Source organism: Molossus molossus, unplaced genomic scaffold, assembly GCF_014108415.1.
Source record: "Molossus molossus isolate mMolMol1 unplaced genomic scaffold, mMolMol1.p scaffold_m16_p_4, whole genome shotgun sequence".
Taxonomy (NCBI): domain Eukaryota; kingdom Metazoa; phylum Chordata; class Mammalia; order Chiroptera; family Molossidae; genus Molossus; species Molossus molossus.
Window position 1 is genome coordinate 43,801,210 of NW_023425377.1, and position 12,726 is coordinate 43,813,935.

Sequence of the window (12,726 nt, forward strand, 5' to 3'; positions counted from 1 at the left end):
CCTTATGCTGAACCCCTGAGGGAGTTTTTCATTCAACTGAGAACCCAAGGCTCTTCAAATAGCCTCCAGGCAAAAAGCTAGAAAATAACTGAACCATTCCTGGGCTTGCAACTCTACCCAAGAAAGTAAGACCTGACCATAGTATTTAACGTGGGTCCTCCCACGCTCATCCAAACCCAGTAGAGGGAGCCATAAACAGCAGAACACCAACATCCACAGGGAAAATTTGGCAGGCTCCAAAGCCCACTGCGATAGCCAAAATGGTGAAACAAAGAAGCAAATGCCAAATGAAAGAACAAGAGACTGCTACCGAAGATGAGATAAATGAGGTGCAGCAAAGCAAGTTAACAGACCTAAAATTCAGAGCCATGATCTTGAGGAAGCTCAACAGTATGAGTAAGGACATCAACACCATGAGTAAAGACATAGAAACATTGAAAATGAACCAATTTGAAATTAAAAATCACCAAGAAGAAATGAAGAATGACATAGCAGAAATAAAGAACACATTGGAAGATCTAAATAGCAGAGTAGAGAAAATTGAGGACCGGATCAGTGAATTAAAAGATAGGGTATAAAAAAATCAACCAATCAAAAAACCAAAAGGAAAAACTATTGGAAAACAGGAAGACAGCTTAGGAGAACTGTGGGACAATGGGAAACGTAACAATATTCGCATCATAGGAGTCCCCAAAGAAGAAGAAAATGAGCAAGGGTTAGAGAATATATACAAAGAAATAGTGACAGAAAACTTCCCTAGTTTGGTGAAGGAAGAAGGCATTCAAGTTCAAGAAGCACAGGGAGCTCCAACAGACCCACACCAAGACACATAGTAATGAAAATGCCAAAAATTAAAGACAAAGAGAGAATCCTAAAAGCAGCAAGAGGTAAGCAACAGGTTACCTACAAAGGAACCCCCACAAGGCTATCAGCTGACTTCTCAAAAGAAACACTACAAGCCAGAAGGGAATGGCACAAACTAATCAAGGTCATAAAAAACAAGGATCTGAATCCAAGACTACTCTACCCAGCAAGGCTATCATTCAAAATAGAAGGTCAAATAAAGGGCTTCCCAGACAAAAAAGGCTAAGGGAATACATTAGCACCAAACCAGCACTGCAAGAAATGTTAAAAGGACTGCTGAAATGAATAGAACAAATAGGAAGACAAATATAACCACATTAAACAAAAATGGCAATAAATAAGTACATATCAATAATCACTTCAAATGTAAATGGATTAAATGCTCTGATAAAAAGACACAGAGCAGCTGATTGGATAAGAAAGCATGACTCACATATATGTTGCTCACAAGAGACCCACCTCACAACAAAAGACTCATATAGGTTGAAAGTGAAGGGATGGAAAAAAATTTACCAAGCACATGGAAAGAATAAAAAGCTAGGGTAGCAATACTCATATCTGATAAACTAGATTTCAAAATGAAGGCCATAACTAGAGACAAAGAAGGCCACTACATAATATTGAAAGGATCTATCCAACAAGAAGGTATAACCTTGATAAACATATATGCACCCAATATGGGAGCACCAAAATATATTAAAAATCTTCTAGAGGACATCAAAGGAGAAATCGACAGCAATACAATCATAGCAGGGGACTTCAAAACCCCGCTGACATCACTGGATAGATCCTCTAGACAAAAAACTTAGCAAGGAAATGAAGACTCTAAATAAAGCACTAGACCAAATGAATTTAATAGATATCTACAGAGAATTACACCCCAAAACTAGAGAATTCACATTCTTCTCAAGTGCACATGAGACATTCTCAAAGATAGACCACATGTTAGGATACAAATGAAGTCTCTACAAGTTCAAGAAGATTGAAATCATATCAAGCATCTTCTCAGATCACAATGGCATGAAAGTAGAAATCAACTGCAACAATATGCAAAGACAGTGGAACACATGGAGGCTAAATAGCATGTTATTAAACAATGAATGGGTTACCATGGAGATCAAGGATGAAATCAAAAACTTCCTGGAAAACAATGAAAATGAACAAAACAAACAACAACACAAAATCTATGGGATGCAGCGAGAGCAGTTCTGAGACGGATTCAAAGCACTACAGGCCTACCTCAAGAAACAAGAAAATTTCTAATAGACTATCTAACCTCACAACTTAAAGAACTAGAGAGCAAAAAAAAGAAAACCCCAGAGCAAGTAGAAGGAAGGAAATAGTAAAGCTCAGAGCAGAAGTAAATGACATGGAGACCAAAAAAACAATTCAAAGGATCAAGGAAACAAAGAGCTGGTTTTTTGAAAAGATAAACAAGATTGATGGACCCTTAGCTAGACTCACCAAGAAACGAAGAGAGAGAACCCAAATACACAAAATCAGAAATGAAAGAGGAGAAGTAACAACTGACAGCAAAGAAATACAAAAGTTCTTTAACAACTACTATAAACAATTATATGGCAACAAATTCGACAATCTAAGCAAAATGGACAAATTTCTAAAAACACATAGTCTCCCAACACTGGACCGGGAAGAGATAGAAAACCTGAACAGACCAATGACGACTAAGGAAATTGAAGAGGTAATCAAGACTCTCCCAGCAAACAAAAGCCCAGGTCCAGATGGCATTACAGGGGAGTTTTACCGAACATTCAAAGAACTAACACCCATTCTCCTCAAACTATTTCAAAAAATTCGAGAAGGAAGACTTCCAAACTCATTTTATGAGGTCAGGATAATTCTAATTCCAAAACCAGAAAAAGACATTACAAAGAAAGAAAACTACAGGTCAATATCCCTGATGAACATAGATGCCAAAATCCTGAACAAAATACTAGCAAATTGGATCCAGCAATACATCAAAAAAATTATTCACCATGACCAAGTGGGATTCATCCCAGGGATGCAGGGCTGGTACAATATTTGTAAATCAATAAATGTGATACACCACATAAACAAAATGAAGAATAAAAACCACCTGATCATACCAATAGATGTTGAAAAAGCATTCAACAACGTCCAGTATCCATTTCTGATAAAAACGCTCAGCAATCTGGAAATAGAGGGATCATATTTCGACATAATAAAGGCCACATGCGAAAGACATACAGCCAACATCAGAGTCGATGGACAAAAACTAAAAGCATTTCCCTTAAGATCAGGAACAAGACAGGGATGCCTACTTTTGCCACTCTTATTGAATATAGTACTGGAAGTCTTAGCCACAGTAATCTTGAAAAAGAAGGACAAAGTAGGTGGTATCACAATACCAGATATCAGGTTATACTACAAAGCTGCTGTAGTCAAAACAGCCTGGTACTGGCAAAAGGACAGGCCTATAGACCAGTGGAACAGAACTGAGAACCCAGAAATGGACCCAAGACATTATGCTCAATTAATATATGACAAAGGAGGCAAGAACATACAATGAAGTAAAGACAGCCTCTGTAATAAATGGTGTTGGGAGAACTGGACAGCTACATGCAAAAAAATGAAACTAGACCATCAACTTATACCATACAAGAATAATCTGAATAAAAGATTTAAATGTGACCCATGAATCCATAAAAATCCTAGAAGAAAATGTAGGCAACAAAATTTCGGACATCAAACGGAGCAGAATTTTCACTGATACATCACCTAAGGCAACAGAAACAAAGGAAAAAATGAACACATAGGACTATATCAAACTCAAAAGCTTCTGCACAGCAAAAGAAACAACCCTCAAACTGGAAAGGCAACCCACTATATGGGAGAGTATAGTTGTCAATGATACATCAGATAAGGGGTTAATTTTCAAAATATATAGAGTACTCATACAACTCAACAAAAGGAAGACGAAGAATCCAATTAAAAAATGAGCAGAGGAGCTAAATAGACACCTCTCCAAACAGAACATACAAATGGCTAAGAGACATATGAAGAAATGCTCAATATCACTAATCATCAGAGAGATGCAAATTAAAACAACAATGAGGTATCACCTCACACCTGTCAGAATGGCCGCCATCAACAAATCATCAAACAACAAGTGTTGGCGAGGGTGTGGAGAAAAGGGGACTCTAGTACACTGCTGGTGGGAATGCAGACTGGTCCAGCCACTATGGAAAACACTATGGTGTTACCTCAAAAAATTACAAATTGAATTACCATTTGAGCCACTGATCCCACTTCTAGGAATATACCCTAAGAAGCCTGAAACACCAATCAGAAATAATGTATATACCTCTATGTTCACACCAGCACTATTTACAATAGCTAAGATCTGGAGACAGCCCAAGTGCCCATCAGTATACAAATGGTTAAAAAAGCAGTGGCACATATACACAATGGAGTACTATGCAGATGTAATAAAGCTCTACCATGGCCAGATTGCTCAGTGGTTAGAGCATCGGCCTGTGGTCCAGACAGACCCAGGTTCAGTTCCTGCTAAGGGCATGTACCTCAGTTGCAGTTTTTCCCGGCCCTGGTTGGGTCGTGCAGGTGGCAACCACTCGATGTGTCCCTTTCACGTCAGTGTTTCTCTCTCTCTCTCTCTCTCTCTCTCCCACTGGATCTGAACAAAAAACAAAAAAATGTCCTCGGGTGAGGATTAAAAAAAAGAAAAAGAAAGATCCCTGGCTAGTTACACTTAGCAGTTAGAGTGTCAGCCTGCGGTCTAGAGACCTGGGTTCTGTTACCACTAAGGGCACGTACCTTGGTTGCAGTTTGTCCCCAGCCCTAGTTGGGTCTTGCGGGTGGCAGCCACTCGATGTGTCCCTTTCACATCGATATTTCTCTCTCTCTCTCTCTTCCTCTCTCTCCCTCCCACTCTATCTGAACAAAAAAATGGAAGAAATGTCCTCGGGTGAGGATAAAAAAAAAAAAGAAAAACGAAAAACAGATCTCTTACCCTTTGAGATGACATGGAGGGACCTGGAAGCTATTATCTTAAGCAAAACAAGCCAAGCAGAAAAAGACAAATAGCCCATGATCTCACTTATTTGTGGAATATAATGAACATAACAGTCTGAGGAATAGGGTAGACCCAGAGACGTGGAAGTAGGGTACAGACTGACAACCCTCCAAAGAAGGGGTGGTGGGGGGAGAGAAGAGATAAACCACAGTACTTATATGCATGTACACATAACCAATGGACACGGATAAGAAAGCCAGGGACGGGGTGGGGGGCATGGGGAGGAGGGTGTCAATGGGGTAAAAAAGGAGAAACAACTGTAATAAAAAATAAAATAAAATAAATGTAAGAGAAAAAAACATGAATACAATGCTATTTATCTCATAGGATTATTGTAATACTGTTATAAATGTATAAAGTGTTTACTTAATACACTGCTTGGCACATGATAACTAAAAAGTAATACTACTTTATTACACTATTAGTGAAATATATACATGATAAAGTGACCATTCATCCTATTTTCTTGTGATAGTCCCAGTTTATGCAGGTTTTCACAATGTAATTACTAATTATAGCCATTTCCCTTCCTTTGTGAATATGTCCCAGTTTAGAAGATAAATTTTATGGTCACCCTAATTCATAACTGAAATATTTTCAATATTTTCCCTTTAGTTAGTTCTTCATCCCCTTAAATGGTCTCTTACTCCCTTTTCTAGTGACATTACCCCTTTGCTCTCCAACTCACCATCCATTTTCCAAACACACACATACACACACATAGTCTCCAACTCTCCTTATCTCCTTATCTCCAGGTGCTTGGTGACCTTGATGCTTCAAATTCAGGTTCCTCTGTGGTCCCATACTCCTCAACAATGACAGGTTTCCCAAACCCAGTCTTTCTCAAATTCCTATCTGTCCCTTTAATCTGAATTCCAGAATAAAATCTAGTGACCTAAAAATACCACCACCAATAATGGATTAAAATTTTACCTCTCTTTAGGGACATCTATATTTTAACAGGTAACTCCTAGAAAGACAATGCCTTAACTCAAAACAGAGAGTCTCTAATTACATGTTTGTCAGATAGTGTGACAGCTGATTAGGAAAGATTAGAGGACCATTTTCACTCATCCAATCAAACAATTTAGGTGGGTTTCTACTAAATGAATATATCAGAACAGCCTTGACTTACTTCCTTTTTCCTGGTTCCCAATAATTTAGTCAAAACAAAGGCTCTCAGCTCACATATTAGACAACAGTTTTAAGGGTTCTGTCCTTGCCCTCTTTCACTATACAAATCCCTCCCCTAAATTACTTCAATCACTCTATATAATCTACACTTCCAGCTAAAGCTGTTATCTCCAGCTCAAACTCTCCAGCTAGGTGTTTTCAGTTTAACCTCACATATCCAACTGCATATAGTACATCTCCATCTGGATGTACTGAATGTCCTGCCTCTGCCTCAAGCTTAACTGAATGCCACTTCTTTCCCACCACTCCTCTTACTCTAATCCCATTCAATTTACTTACATTAAATTCTCTTATCTATCCAATTCCCCAAACCAAAACAAAGACATTATCCTTGATTCCTACCTTTCCATATCTTCACCCACAGCCAAATAACAATCACATTCTCTCAACTATTTTTCCAGCCTGTCTCTTTCTTCCCAATACTAGAGCCACTTATCAAGCTCTGGGCACCACCATCATAGCTAAAAAGTACTATAATAGCTGCTAATTGATCTAAGTCACCAATCTCAGCACCTCCCATTCATTCCCATTTGGGCTAAAATGAGCCTTCTAAAATGAACGTGTGTTCGTGTTTTCTTTTTCTAACTTAAAACCTTCTTTAATGACTATTATCCTCAGAAACAGCCCAGTTGTTTAACACAACTTCTAAGGGCCCTTATTGATTTGGTCCTCACTTTTCTCTTCAACCTCATTCACTGCCACTTCCACTCAACATCCAATAATTGTGTTAAGCACCCATCTTAACTTCTTTCTATTCCTCAAAAGCACCAGGTGTGTGAGCTCGCGAGCTCTCTCTCCTACAGGACATCACACTTGCTGTTCACCTCTGCCTAGCATATTCTCTAGAACTTAGTATGGCCATCACTTCCTTCAGAAAGTCTTTCCCAAACCCCCCAAAATCTATGTGAGGAGCTCTTCCAACGTATCATGTGCCTTCCCTTCAGGGCACTCACATTGCTGAGGTTATCAATCCTGACTATACCTTCAAATCATGGGGAGACCTTAGGCCCAGAATTTCAGATTCAAAAGTTCAGGAAAGTGGTATTCTATCTTGAGTGTCCTATCTGAAGAGATACTAATAGATTACAATGTATCCATAGAAGGGAAAGCAGGAAATTTATGTCTGAAAGTTATGTTACATAAGCAAGAGTTAAGGAGACTAGAGATGTAACCTATCAAAAAGCACAGGGGGGAGGTATGACAGACTTCATACATGTGTAGGCCTTAACATACACGAATGTGAAAGAGGAAGCAGACGTAACGTGGGGGCTGTCAAAAAGAATGAAACCAAAGTCACTAGGTAGAAGTTTCAGGAAGGCAATTTTTGGCTTAAAAGAAGAAAAACAAAAAAACAAAAACTAGAAGTATAACAGTCTACTTGCACCTACCCCCCAAGATACTGTATTGTTTAGAAAAGTGAAGTCATAGTCACTAGAAGGTTTAAAGACTACGAACACTAAAAAGATTCCTACATTTGCCCTGGCCGGTTTGGCTCAGCGGTTAGAGCATCAGCCTGCGGTCCAGAGACACCTGGGTTTGGTTCCCGCTAAGGGCACGTACCTTGGTTGCAGTTTGTCCCCGGCCCTGGTTGGGTCGTGCAGGTGGCAGCCATTCGATGTGTCCCTTTCACGTCGATGTTTCTCTCTCCTTCTCTCTCCCTCCCACTCTATCTCAACAAAAAATGGAAAAATGTCCTCGGGTGAGGATAAAAAAAAAAAAAAGATTCCTACATTTGAGACAATATCAGAAGAAACAATACCTACAGTCCAAATCTATTCTAAGATTCTAATGTAACAGAGTGAAATGCTCAGGTTCTCTGATTCCATAGTGTTCAAGCCTCTTGTTCCCATGTCTTCAGGCTAGCAGTTCCTGCTTGCATATAGACATGCTAATCATTTAGAGGAATTCTTTGTGGCTTGAGTTTTCCAAACATAGCTCCTCCCATTTTTCCCTTCCTGATCAAAAGAATCCTGAACTCTGTACTTTCTTAAGATGAATTTGAAGATTAAGTCTCCCATTCTTTTCAGTAGGCACCTTCTTGATCAATTAACCCTTCCTGATGTTTTGAGTTTTGGTCTTTTGAAGTACCAGGCACATGGACTTTGGACTACTATAGCACTTAAATTCATAAAATATTTTTTTAAATGTTTTCATTGATTTTTTTAAGACAAGAGAGAAAGGGAATGGGAAAGAAAGATCAATGGGAGAGAGAAACACCAATCAGCCAATCAGTTGCCTACCACATGCACCCCAACCAGGAATCAAACTGGCAATCTTTCAGTGCATGGGACAATGCTCAACCAACTGAGCCACACCAGCCAGGGCCATAAAGTATTTTAAACATGACTAGGTAGCAGCTCAGTTAAAGCACATTACACTAGCCTACCCTAAAAAAAAATCTTTAGCCCTAGCAGGTTTGGCTCAGAGGTTAGAGCACTGGCCTGCAAGGACCAATGAGTCCCGGGTCCAATTCCGGTCAAGGACGCGTATGTCGGTTGCTGTTCGTCCTCGGTTGCTGTTCGTCCTCGGTCGTGCAGGAGGTCACTAATCCATGTCTCTCTCACACTGATGTTTCTCTCTTCTCCCTTTCTCTCCCTCTCTCCTCCTCCCACTCTATCTGAAGATAAATAGAAAACTATCCTCAGGGAAGGATTAAAAAATAATAATAAGATGTGAGATTTAACTGCCTGTTTTACAAAAAAATTAGAGGAATTCCTCAACATAAAGATGACTAAATACATTACATTTATGAACTTTTCTAAATAAAAAAAAATTATTTTCAATAAGATTGAAAAGTAGAGTCTCCTAATTTATTTGACCCTGTATGAAAAGCCAGAAAGAAACCTAGATGCCAATTTGTCAATTTATTCAGATAGAATGCTGATTTCTCAAGGGGTTAAATGATATCAAAAAGGCTTATTGAGGATGTAATAACTTTTAAAAAGACTTTGTATGCTAACAAATATTTGGTTTCTGATTTATACATGAAGAAAAAGGAAAAGCAAGAACAATTTTTTTTTTTTAAATCCTCACCCAAGGACATTTTTCCATTTTTTGTTCAGAGTGGGAGGGAGAAAGAGGAAGAGAGGAAGAGAGAGAGAGAGAGAGAGAGAGAGAGAGAGAAACATCAACATGAAAGGGACATATCGAGTGGCTGTCACCCACATGACCAACCAGGGCCAGGGACAAACCACAACCGAGGTTTGTGCCCTTAGCGGGAACCAAACTCGGGTCTCTCTGGACCACAGGCCAACGCTCTAACTGCTGAGCCAAACCAGCCAGGGCAGCAAGAACAAATTTTAAAACATTTCCCAATGTTTTACAAAATTATAATGGCCATGGGTACAAAAAGAAAAACCACTGAGAACAGTGGCACTAAATAAAAACTTAGGTCTCTCTGCTGTCATATTTGATTTTATCTTGAGGTTAAACGTTGTGCATGAATGAGAACAAAAATGCAAAAACAGAATGTAGGTTATCTATCTTCATAAAAATGTCTAAATTAGTTAGTCACTGTCATCTTTTACTCACAACTATTTGCGATCTCTGTACTTTTATTTTACAAAACTCAGAGAAAAAAACATGTTCTTATTAAAACATTAGCTTTAATAAATATGTGGTCCTCTTAAGTTTGATTTTCTTCAGGAAGATGGGATCATCTTTACACCCCAAAGGAAAAACTTTTATAATAATTCTTTAAAAATAAACTTGTAGTGAAGCAGGCATCAGAGGAGCCCCTCAAGGGCATCTTGGGCTATACTGAGGACCAGGTTGTCTTCTGCGACTTTAACAGTGACGCCCACTCCTCCACCTTCAACATTGGGGCTGGCACTGCTTTCAATCATTTTGTCAAGCTCATTTCCTGGTATGACAATGAATTTGGCTACAGCAACAGGGTAGTGGACCTTATGGTCCACATGGCCTCCGAGGAGTAAGAATCCCCTTGACCACCAGCCCCAGCAAGAGGAAGAGAGGCCCTCCACTGCTGGGAAGTCCTTGCCCCCAACTGATCCCTCAATACAATGAGGATCTCTTGACCTCCACAGTTTCCATCCCAGATCCCCTGAAGAAGGGGAGGGGCTTAGAGAGCCCTACCTTATTATGTACCATCAATAAAGTTCACTGTACCCAACCAAAAAATAACAACAAATTTGTAAGACATTACTCATCTTTCCAAAATACTACTGCATATATGGAAGGCTACAATAGGGAAGCAACTTAATTAAGCTAGAAAGCCTCTGTTATGGGTTGAATTGTGTCTGTCCCCTTTGCCTTCCTAACCCCTAAAAAGATAAGTTGAAGTTCCAACACCCAGTACCTCAGAATGTGACCTTATTTGGAAACAGGACTGGAGTAGGATGGGCCTCTAATGAAATATAATAGGTGTTCTTATAAAGAGCTGATCACATGAAGACATAAAGACAAATAAGAACTCCAAGTGACAATGAAGGAACAACTGGGAATGCCAAAGATTGCCAGCAAACCACCAGAAGCTAGATGAGGCAAAGGATAATTCCCCTACAGGTTTCAGGGGGAGCATGGCACTGCTGACACCTTGATTTTGGACTTCCTAGCCTCCAAAACTGTGAAACAACAAATTTCTGTTTGTGGCACTTTATTGTAACAGCCCTAGGAAATTAATACAGCTACCATTTAACAAGAAGAGTAAAAAACAGTCACATAACTCTATATATAACAATCATGATCACTACAATCCATTACACAATCAAAACAGAATGCTGGTCTTATTTTGGAATGGTCATTATCAACAAGTTCTCCAGAAGTGAATTTATGTTTCTAGTAACTATCACATTTATTCACTAGTATCTAGGCTAGACTACTACCTAGGACAGTAGGTTTTATAAAATGTGTATGTTTTTCCATCATTTTCTAATTGGGTAACCAAGTCTTCATATTCTTACTTTATATCTTACTTATTTTGACTAGGTAGTACATATACACAGTAAAATGGGATATGAAGTATTTCACTTTCACTCTCCTATCCACGAATCACCTTATTTTCCACTCTAAAGATAACCATTATCTACAGTTTTTTAATGTATTTTTCCACTGAGATTCTATGCATTTATTAAAATAAATCACTTCATGTATCTTGGGAGACCATTCTATATATGTAGAACTTGTTGTACAGTATTCCACTGTATCAGTTCATCATAATATACTTAGCCAATACCCTATAGATGAATATTCAGGTTGCTGTCAATATTTGTCACAAATTATATTATAATGGCTATCTTTTTATTATCTTTTCATTGAGCCCCTTGTTATCCTATTTGTAACTGCACTACCCTATTTCCTACCCTAGCAGTCCTCATCTTGCCTGCTTTATTTTTCCTCATAGCACTTTGAGTTATCTAGCTGTCTATATAGTTTACCCATTGATTTGCTTGTCTTCACCAGCTAAACTGTAGGCTCCACGAAAACACAGTTTTTGTCTCTTTAGTTTGCAGCGGAACTCCTAAGTACCTAAGTGCCTGGCTGGCACAGCTAATGCTCAGTACTTACTGAATAAGTGAATGTTTTTATTTGATCCTACAAAAACATATGTGATAACTAAAGATACAACATATCTTCTTTTCAAGGCAAAATAAATTACTTCCCAAACTGCTCAGTAATTTGTCTTCTTTGTCTTGTATTAATGTTCTACATTGTGTCAAATAGACTGCATTTTATTTTATTTTATTTATTTATTTTAAATCCTCACCTGAGGATATTTTTCCACTATCTTCAGATAGAGTGGGAGGGAGGGAGAAAAACATCGATGTCAGAGCTATACCCCAATTGGTTGCCTCCCCCACACAACCCCAACCAGGGCCAGGGACCGAACCACAAGCAAGGTACGTGCCCCTGACCAAAATCGAACCCGAGACTCTTTGGTCCACAGGCTGATGCTCCAACTGCTGAGCCAAACCGGCTAGGGTAAGATTGCTGCATTTTAATTTGACCCACATTTGATATAGTCTGTGAACCCAATAGTGGCTAATTTAATCCAACCTATTTGACCAAGGATAATGTTTCCTGGTCTTCTGAATATTAACCCAAATAGTGGGCACTTAGTTTCTAAACCCTTGTATGTAGTGGCCCTCCTGAACTGACTATATCATTAACATGCAATTTCTTCTACCAGTTGTGCATTTTCATTCAGCAGAACAGTGACTCAGTGTGGTATTATTTCTGGTAAATGCAGAAAGTGCTGAATCTCAACTTATCTTGAGAAAGTCAATACACGTTCGATTTGTCCCAACTGCCTTTATAAGGAGTTAATGTGTTAAGCTGGGTCGTTCTATTGCAGAGGATCAGTCTGCATTTCAGTCAGGTCCTGTCACACTAGAGCCTCAAGGTGAAGAGGTCACTGAAAACTGTCCATTGGGAAGGGGAGGGATGAGTATTTAGAAAAATAAGTTCTTAATCATTTTTTTTTTTTTTAATCCTCACCTGAGGACATTTTTCCATTTTTTGTTCAGATAGAGCGGGAGGAAGAGAGAGAGAGAGAGAAACACTGACGCGAAGGGACACATCGAGAGGCTGCCACCCGCACGACCAACCAGGGCCGGGGACAAACTGCAACCTAG

The 12,726-nt window shown here is 39.1% G+C and overlaps 1 protein-coding gene across 6 annotated transcripts in view; it reads right to left on the reverse strand.

Annotated features, from left to right (window-relative positions):
• Positions 1 to 12,726, reverse strand: part of CDC42SE2 (CDC42 small effector 2) — a 137,768-nt gene that overhangs the window by 95,477 nt on the left and 29,565 nt on the right. The gene's annotated exons all lie outside the window — the stretch shown is intronic.